At 38.1% G+C, this 8,395-nt stretch overlaps 1 non-coding gene across 1 annotated transcript; it reads right to left on the bottom strand.

The window, feature by feature from the left end:
• Positions 1-262: 262 nt before the first annotated feature.
• Positions 263-369, bottom strand: LOC128291218 (small nucleolar RNA R71). Its single transcript, XR_008280994.1, has one exon. It is a non-coding gene; the product is annotated as a small nucleolar RNA R71 (small nucleolar RNA).
• Positions 370-8,395: the final 8,026 nt, after the last annotated feature.

Raw genomic sequence — 8,395 nt, forward strand, 5'->3', positions numbered from 1 at the left:
TCAAATTATACAAAAATTTGTTCAGTTTGATGGTTTGCAGGATGAGGATCCCAACGCTCATTTAGCCAACTTCTTAGAACTATGCGATACATTTAAAATTAATGGTGTTTCTGATGATGCCATACATCTTCGGTTGTTTCCCTTTTCATTGAGTAACAAAGCTAAACAGTGGCTGAACTCGTTACCATGAAGGTCAATTACTACTTGGGAACAAATGACCGAAAAATTCTTACTAAAATATTTTTCGCCGGCTAAAACGGCTAAATTAGGTAATGATATCTCTTCTTTTGTGCAGATGGATTTAGAAATACTCTACGATGCATGGGAGAGATACAAGGACCTTCTAAGAAGGTGCCCTCACCATGGGTTACCGCTTTAGCTCCAAGTACAAACATTTCACAATGGTCTGAATCCTTCGACTCGGTAAATGGTTGACGCAGTGGTGGGCAGAACCATCAATAATAAAAAACCGGAAGATGCCTATGAGTTTATAGAGGAGATGTCACTGAATAACTATCAGTGGAAAGTCATGAGGACAAAGCCAACGAAAACAGCCAGCGTTTATAACATCAATTCGGTTACCATGCTCTCTAATCAGGTAGAACCCTTAAATAAAAAGATTAACGGTTTTCTTAAATCTTCACAGGTTCACCTAGTAATGCAGTGCGAAGCAAGTAGCAGTGGAACAAACCATTCGGAATACCATCCTTATGGCCACAACATGGATAACGAGCAATTAAACTACATGGGTAATAATCCTCGACCTCAAAACAATCTATGTAGTAACACTTATAATGCAGGTTGGAGGAACCACCCCAATTTCTCGTGGGGCGGTCAAGAAAATCAAAGACCACAACATCCTCCAGGCTACCAACAACCACCCTACCAATAGGAAAAGAAGCCAAATCTCGAAGAGATGCTCTCAAAGTTCATATCAGTGTCAGAAACCCACTTTCAGAACACCGAGATAGCACTTAAGAATCAACAAGCGTCAATCTAAGGGCTCGAGACTCAGATAGGCCAACTTTCCAAACTAATCTCTAAACGACCACAAGGTAGTTTGCCAAGTAATACCGAACCTAACCCAAGGGAATAGCTCAATGCAATTAATATTCAAGATGACGAAGGAGTCGTTGAGCCTGAACCAGAGCCGAGGCACGAAATTGTGGTAAGCAAAGGTCAAGGTGAGGTAGACTATAATTAAAAACAAACCAGTGACTGTCGAATATAAACCTCGTGTGCCATACCCCAACGCGACAAGGAAAGACCACTCAGATGAACAATTTGGTAAATTCTTTAAACTCTTAAAAAAATTACACATTAACTTACCATTTATTGAAGCTCTATCATAGATGCCAAACATAATGAGATTTTTAAAGGAGCTTTTAGCAAATAAGCGAAAGTTGGACGAGGCATTGTATGTGGAGTTGAACGCAGTTTGCTCAGCCATTCTCCAAAATAAACTACCCAACAAACTAAAAGATCCAGGGAGTTTTATGATTCCTTTCTTAATTGGTAGTTTAGACGTTAATTATGCATTGGCTGATCTAGGGGCTAGTATCAACATCATGCCTTACAAAATGTTTAAGCAACTAGGTCTTGGGAAACCCAAGCAGACTAGGATGAGCATTCAATTAGAAAATAAAACTATAAGATTCCGTAGAGGTATTATTGAAGATGTGCTAGTTAAAATCGATAAATTTATATTTCCCATTGACTTTATTGTTCTAGACATAGAAAAGGATAGCAACACTCCCTTAATCCCAAGAAGGCCCTTTCTAACAACTGCTAAAACCATCATTGATGTTGGCACAGGTGAACTCACACTCCGAGTGGGAGACGAAACAATCACCCTTCAAGCTCGAAATTCTGGCAACACATTAAGGATTGAGGGTAATTATTTAAACCATCCTACTAAAACTAGCAATATGGTGCAACCTACTTTGATGAAAATGAGTCTGAAGGAAGCACACGAGTTGTTCTCAAGCAATAGTAGAGGACCTGTTCATGAAGATCGAAGACTACAAATCGAGGAATTTGATGAATGGAAAACACACAATGTAACACCCCATACCCGAGACCGTTACCGGAGTCGAACACGAGGTGCTAACCGACTAATTCATTTACTCTCGCAATCCAATTAAAAATTTTTCCAGACGACTGGCTAACTGCGTCACTATCACCATAAAAATCATAACTTGAGTTCCACAACTCGAAAATCAGATTCGTAATTTTTCCCTGAAACTAGACTCATGTTTCCATCTACATATTTTTTTTTTAGAATTTTTGGTCGGACCAATTAGTACAGTTTATTAGTTAAAGTCTCCCCTATTCCAGGGTTAGACTACACTGACCTTCATGCATTACGAATGGGATATCTCCATGTACAGGGATTAAATACTGATGCCGTTTGTTTCTATAGAAACTAGACTCAAAGAGGAATCTATACATATATGGCATGACTCCTAATTATCTCTGGTTAATTTACAATGAATTTCCAAAGTCGGAACAGGGATTCCAGAAACCATTCTGGCCCTGTTTCACAAAAACCTAAATATCTCTTAACATACAACTCATATGACAGCTTCGTTTCTTCCATATGAAATTAGATTCATCAAGGCTCAGCTACATAATTTATTCACTATTTATTTCCATCTCTACTATTTTTAGTGATTTTTCACATCCACATCACTGCTGCTGCCAGCATCTATTTTTAGGGTAGACTTTATCTAACACATAGTTTCTATGACTCAACTAACCCTCTTGCATATATAGTCCAAAATATAATCAAAATGAAACATTCTAATAGCTGATCGTTGCCAAACATTTCCATGCCTCTTAATGAGCATATACATATCGAATGATTATAACATTATGCTCAAAACATTTATAAGCCATTTTCGCATGGCTATCTAAAATTATACAAATCCAAAGGGTCCATGACCCACAAGAAAAGGGGTAGTCCTATACATTGACCAAAATATCCTCTCACTACTAGTCTATTCCATACATGCCATAAGATATTCCAAAACGTAGCAATACCAAACGGTGGGTAGTGATAGTGTGACTAGTTGCTGACGATCCCCGAGCCTGTAGCTTCCAATGAGATCTATAAAGCAGAGGAAACAAAGTAAGCAGAGTAAGCATTACAATGCTTAGTAAGTTTTAAGCAGTGTCAACAGATAACAACCAAATCATAACATAGTTGTTCATATTTTTATTTCACTCTTCCTTCGGGCATACTATCCCTTTTCCGAATATGCACATCTCATCATATACAATAGGCAGATAAACTCTCACATAAAAGTGAGCTCATGTGACATAGATATATCGTATGATTTCACATAACCTCTCACACTAAACCGATGTCACATAATCATAGGAATAGTCCCATAGATTGCTCTCGTGTGCATCATATATAAACTTGGAGTACATACCTGTTTAACCTTTCGCATTGCGTATATTTATAAGCAATTCTTATTACGAAGTCTTACCCGGACATAATCTCCACACGTAGTCATCGGGTCTCACCCGGAGCATATTTCCAAGTTTCATGTACATTTAGTCACATGTTACAACATTCACATTAGCCATTTGGCTTTACCACACATACATATCACACATATATTTCACATTAGCCATTCGGCTTTACCACATATACATATCACACATATATTTCACATTAGCCCTTCGGCTTTACCACATATACATATCACACATATATTTCACATTAGCCATTCGGCTTTACCACATATACATATCACACATATGTTTCACATTCATCACATCGGCCATTAGGCCTTATCACATATATAGGCTTTACCACATATACATATCACACATATGTTTCACATTAGCCATTCGGCTTTACCACATATACATATCACACATATGTTTCACATTCATCACATCGGCCATTAGGCCTTATCACATATATATACACATATGTTTCACATTCATCACATCGGCCATTAGGCCTTATCACATATATACTCTTTCACATTCATCACATTGGCCATTAGGCCTTATCACATGTATATACACTTTCCCATTCATCACATTGGCCATTAGGCCTTATCACATGTATATACACTTTCACATTCATCACATTGGCCATTAGGCCTTATCACATATATATATACACTTTCACATTCATCACATTGGCCATTAGGCCGTATCACATATATACATCTCATACATATTTCATATTTTTCTTGTACATCAATTTCAGCAATAGCTCATAAGCAACTCAAATAATTTCATCAAAGTTTACAACAAAATCACCTATTCACTACAAGCAGTTTTCTTTTCCTGAGCAACAGTCACTAAATTGTTTATAACTGGAGCTACAAAACTCAAAATCAATTGCCGTTAATTTTCCCTGAATTTAGACTCATGTATCTTTCATCCATAAAATTTTCAGAATTTTAGGTTTGGCCAATCAATACCAGATTTTTCTTAAAGTTTCCCCTATTTCACTGTTTGACCAATCTGACCACTCTTCACTACGAATCAAATTTTTCATTGTACAGAATTCATAATGTGTTTTATTTGATTCCATTTGAAACTAGACTCATTAAGGAGTCTAAGCATATAAATCGTATCTCATAAACATTTTGTGCAAATTATGATGATTTTCCAAAACAGAACAGGGATTTTGAGTCATTCCGACACTATCCCGCACAACTTTAAATATCTCTTTATTGGAAATTCCTTTGCTTCCACGGTCTCTTTTATAAGAAACTAGACCAACTAAGCTTTGATTACATGTTTTATTCAGCCTATAATTCCACACCAACAATTTATAGTGATTTTCTAAAATCACATTACTGCTGCTGTCCAAGCAATTTATTACAATTTGCTCTTAACTTTCCAAGTCCAAACACTTATGAACTTACTATTTGGGCTTAAGAAATATCATGGCCACATCATATCTTATCAAATCAACTCATTATGTCCTATTATGATTGAATTTACTCAACGATTAATCGCTTAAAACTTACCTCGGATGTGGTCGAACGATTTCGGCAACTATTCGATCACTTCTTCCCTTCCCTTATCCAACTTGATCCTCTAGGTTCTTGAGCTTAATTAAACAAACAAATTGACTTAATCATTTGAGCATCGAAAAGAGGAATACAAGGCACTTAGCCCATATTTATACATTAGACATTAAAGTCACATACATGTGAAATCATGCATCAACTCAACATATTAACTCACATCCCTTTTAGTCGATTTTCCTAACCAAGATAAGGGCATCAATATGCTTGCCTCTAACCGAAAGCATGCAACACTAATCTTCTCATGTGGCCGAGTATGCATGTATATGTTGAGTCCAATTATGCTCAATGTAACATCCTGATTTTCGGGTTTATTCGCGATTTTCAATATTTTGTAAAGATTTTTAAAATTTTGTATTTGGATGTGGAATTAGTATTTTGAGTAGGTAAATGGGCTTATAGAAGGCCCATGAGTTGGCCAAAACCCAGTTGAATTTTTGGAATTTCAGACTTAGGAGTTAGGGGTTCTGGCTAAGTGGCCTTAAGTGGAGTGATGGGTAAATTGCATCACAAATGAGCCTTTGGTAAAGTGGCTAAGTGACGCCACTAGGGAGCTATGAAGGTGGCGTGTAAGTGTTGGGGAAGACACAGGATCGATTCCTTTGTTGGCAAATAGATGCATTTATTTTTTAGTGCGGGGAGGGTAAGTGTTGGAGTTCGTGGATTCTGCTAGAGGAAAGTTGGATCAGTTTAATTGCTTGGATTAAGGAGTGATAAGGGAGAGATTTAAGGATTGGGATGAGGCTAGGAGTTAGCGAATGGGGGAATTGAAGAGGAAAATCGGCAGGGGATTATGAGGGTAGTATTTGGCACTTAGGGTATTGTTGGTGCCGTTTTCTTCGCTTTTACACCTTAGGATTGTTCTTTTCTCTCTTTTCCTCTCTAGCCAAACTACCACCTCCCTATTCTTCTTCTTCTATTTTTCTTCTTCAAACTATTCATCATACCTACTATTCATCAACACTTTTGTCGAATCCATAAAAGCCGAAATCACGGGATCCTTTGCTTGTGCCGATTTCTTCAAAGCCGTGTTCTCCTATGTTCTTTTGCTTTTATTAATTTACAAATTATCTTTTCTTAATCTGGATTCTGACCGCAATTCTACTTCAAGGTTGTAGCCCGCATTATCATCTCCTTCATCACACAAAAGCGAAAAACCATAGAATTGGGGGCTTATAGCGAAACTTCGAACTCCGAGAGTCGAGGTTTTACCATGTTTGAAAGATAAATCGCACAGATTGTGTGGAGATCAAAAGGAGTAAGGGTAAGTGTTCATCATCTCAGATCTGGTTATATTTTACAAAGTTAGGAAAAGCCGAAGTCCCTAAAATATAGAGAGGCTGTCGAATTGGGCATGTGGCTCTAAAGGTTTTTAACTGACGTTTTCATCAATGATTAGTGTCTTCTTAAGTGTTGGATTGAAAGCGTGAATCATTGGAGCAATCGGATTCGGAGCTAGCTATCGATTTTGGCAAAAGGTAAGATTTCAAAGGCTTGTAGGGACATGGTTCGATCATGGGTGAGTTAAGTTTTGGAGTTTAGTGATTATGGTTTGTAAATAAGCACTGTGCTAATCAATTGTAGGATATCGGAAGAGATCTCGATGAGCGATCATCGCAAATCAGGTGTGTACCGAACACCCTTCTTTAGTTCAATTCGGCAAAAGCGAAATGCCAAATTCCGACCTTTCATGGTCATGTGGGTATGCGAATGCTCTCAAATCATAGAATAATTGTTAGATCCGCACGCAAGGTGGTAAGCACGTCAAGCGTGACGTTTTAGCGTATTTCGAAAAAGGGGCTCGATGGGCCAAAAGCGGGCCCAATGGGCTTACGGACCAATATGGGTAAGAGATGGGCAAATTAGCCTGTTAGGTAGATGGTGGAATCAAATTGCATAAAACTGATAAAAATTACTGAATTAGCTTGTGCAGAGCGTAGATCACGAAATTACCCTAAAGAGCAAAATTACCGAAATTACCCTAAAGAGCAAAATTACCGATATACCCCTAGGGTTTTAAATTGGTGAATCGCTTGATTGATTACTCTTGTATTTTGCATGATATGCATTTATTAATTTCATTGCATGGGATTGGGATATTAATGGAGGAATCTTGAAAGTGGTTCATCCACGTCTCGGAGGCTTTGCCTCAATCGATCGAATTTGAGTGCGTTCTTTTGCTGTGTGTGTGTGAAATTTGGGTGGGTTGAGATATTCCCCACATGGTGTGTAGGGTTGGTGCAGGCGGTGTAGCGGTTGGTGGGTTGAGTAATCTCCCGGATGGGCTTGCATTCATTATTCTTGTTGTTACTCATGCTCTTGAATCGGGCCTATGGGCCACACTGTTATGTAAAAAGGGCTAAGGCCTTGCTCTTGTGATTCGAAAAGGGCTTGACCTCATGTATCAAGATATCTGAATAGGGCTCGGGCCCAATGGGCTCGAGCTGAATTGGGCTTTGGATGGGTTTCTGTATACACTGAGTTTTCCCAAACTCACCCCTTCCTCTTCCATCCTTGCGGTGAGCCCTAGAATTGGTGGACTTGGAGTCAAGGCGGGATTGAGTGGCCATGAAGATTGATTGCCGATTTTAAATAAGTTTAATATTTATTTTGGATTATTTTTATTATGCTTAAAGTTGTAATAAGGTCGCTCTTTTTAATTACTTATATTTTGGGGATTATTAAACTCATTGGCACTAGGGTTCGTTTATAAAATCTACTTGTTTTTAAAAAGATCACGATGACGCACAAAGTTTCCGCAAAGTAAATGTTTTCCCAAGAAAAATAAATATTTTAAGCAAACGATTTACAACCTTAATCATTTTCTTAAGCTAGTCATAATCAAACGGTTTTCTCAAAATTATACGAGATGTTAGAGTGTGGCAATGGCGGTGTGCATGTCTAGGATTGGATCCGAAGAGAGCTTGGTACTTAAGCAGTCCGACGGACTCACCTCCTCTTCTTCTGGTTTCCTACAGTGCGTAGCTTCCATTCACTTTAACTTACTTTTAAAAGTGTCTTTACAACACCAACTCAGCTTTTCCAAACTAAGTGTTTTGAACGCATCAATGTGGCGCATCAGATCCGGTCATAACATCCAGGCCGGGTTTGGGGTGTTACACTCAATACTTCCTACAAGTATGGTTACTCGTATTGATTATATCTCGTTTCATTTCAAATTCAAAACTCGGCTAATACGCATTTATACACTAGAAAGCAAATACTAACATTTTGCATTTCATCTTACTACCATGGCCGAATGCTCCTTCCACACCATTTACCTTCACAAAGCATAAATTTCATCATCCAAATTACAAGCTTACAACCTCATG

This window comes from Gossypium arboreum, chromosome 3 (assembly GCF_025698485.1).
Source record: "Gossypium arboreum isolate Shixiya-1 chromosome 3, ASM2569848v2, whole genome shotgun sequence".
Taxonomy (NCBI): domain Eukaryota; kingdom Viridiplantae; phylum Streptophyta; class Magnoliopsida; order Malvales; family Malvaceae; genus Gossypium; species Gossypium arboreum.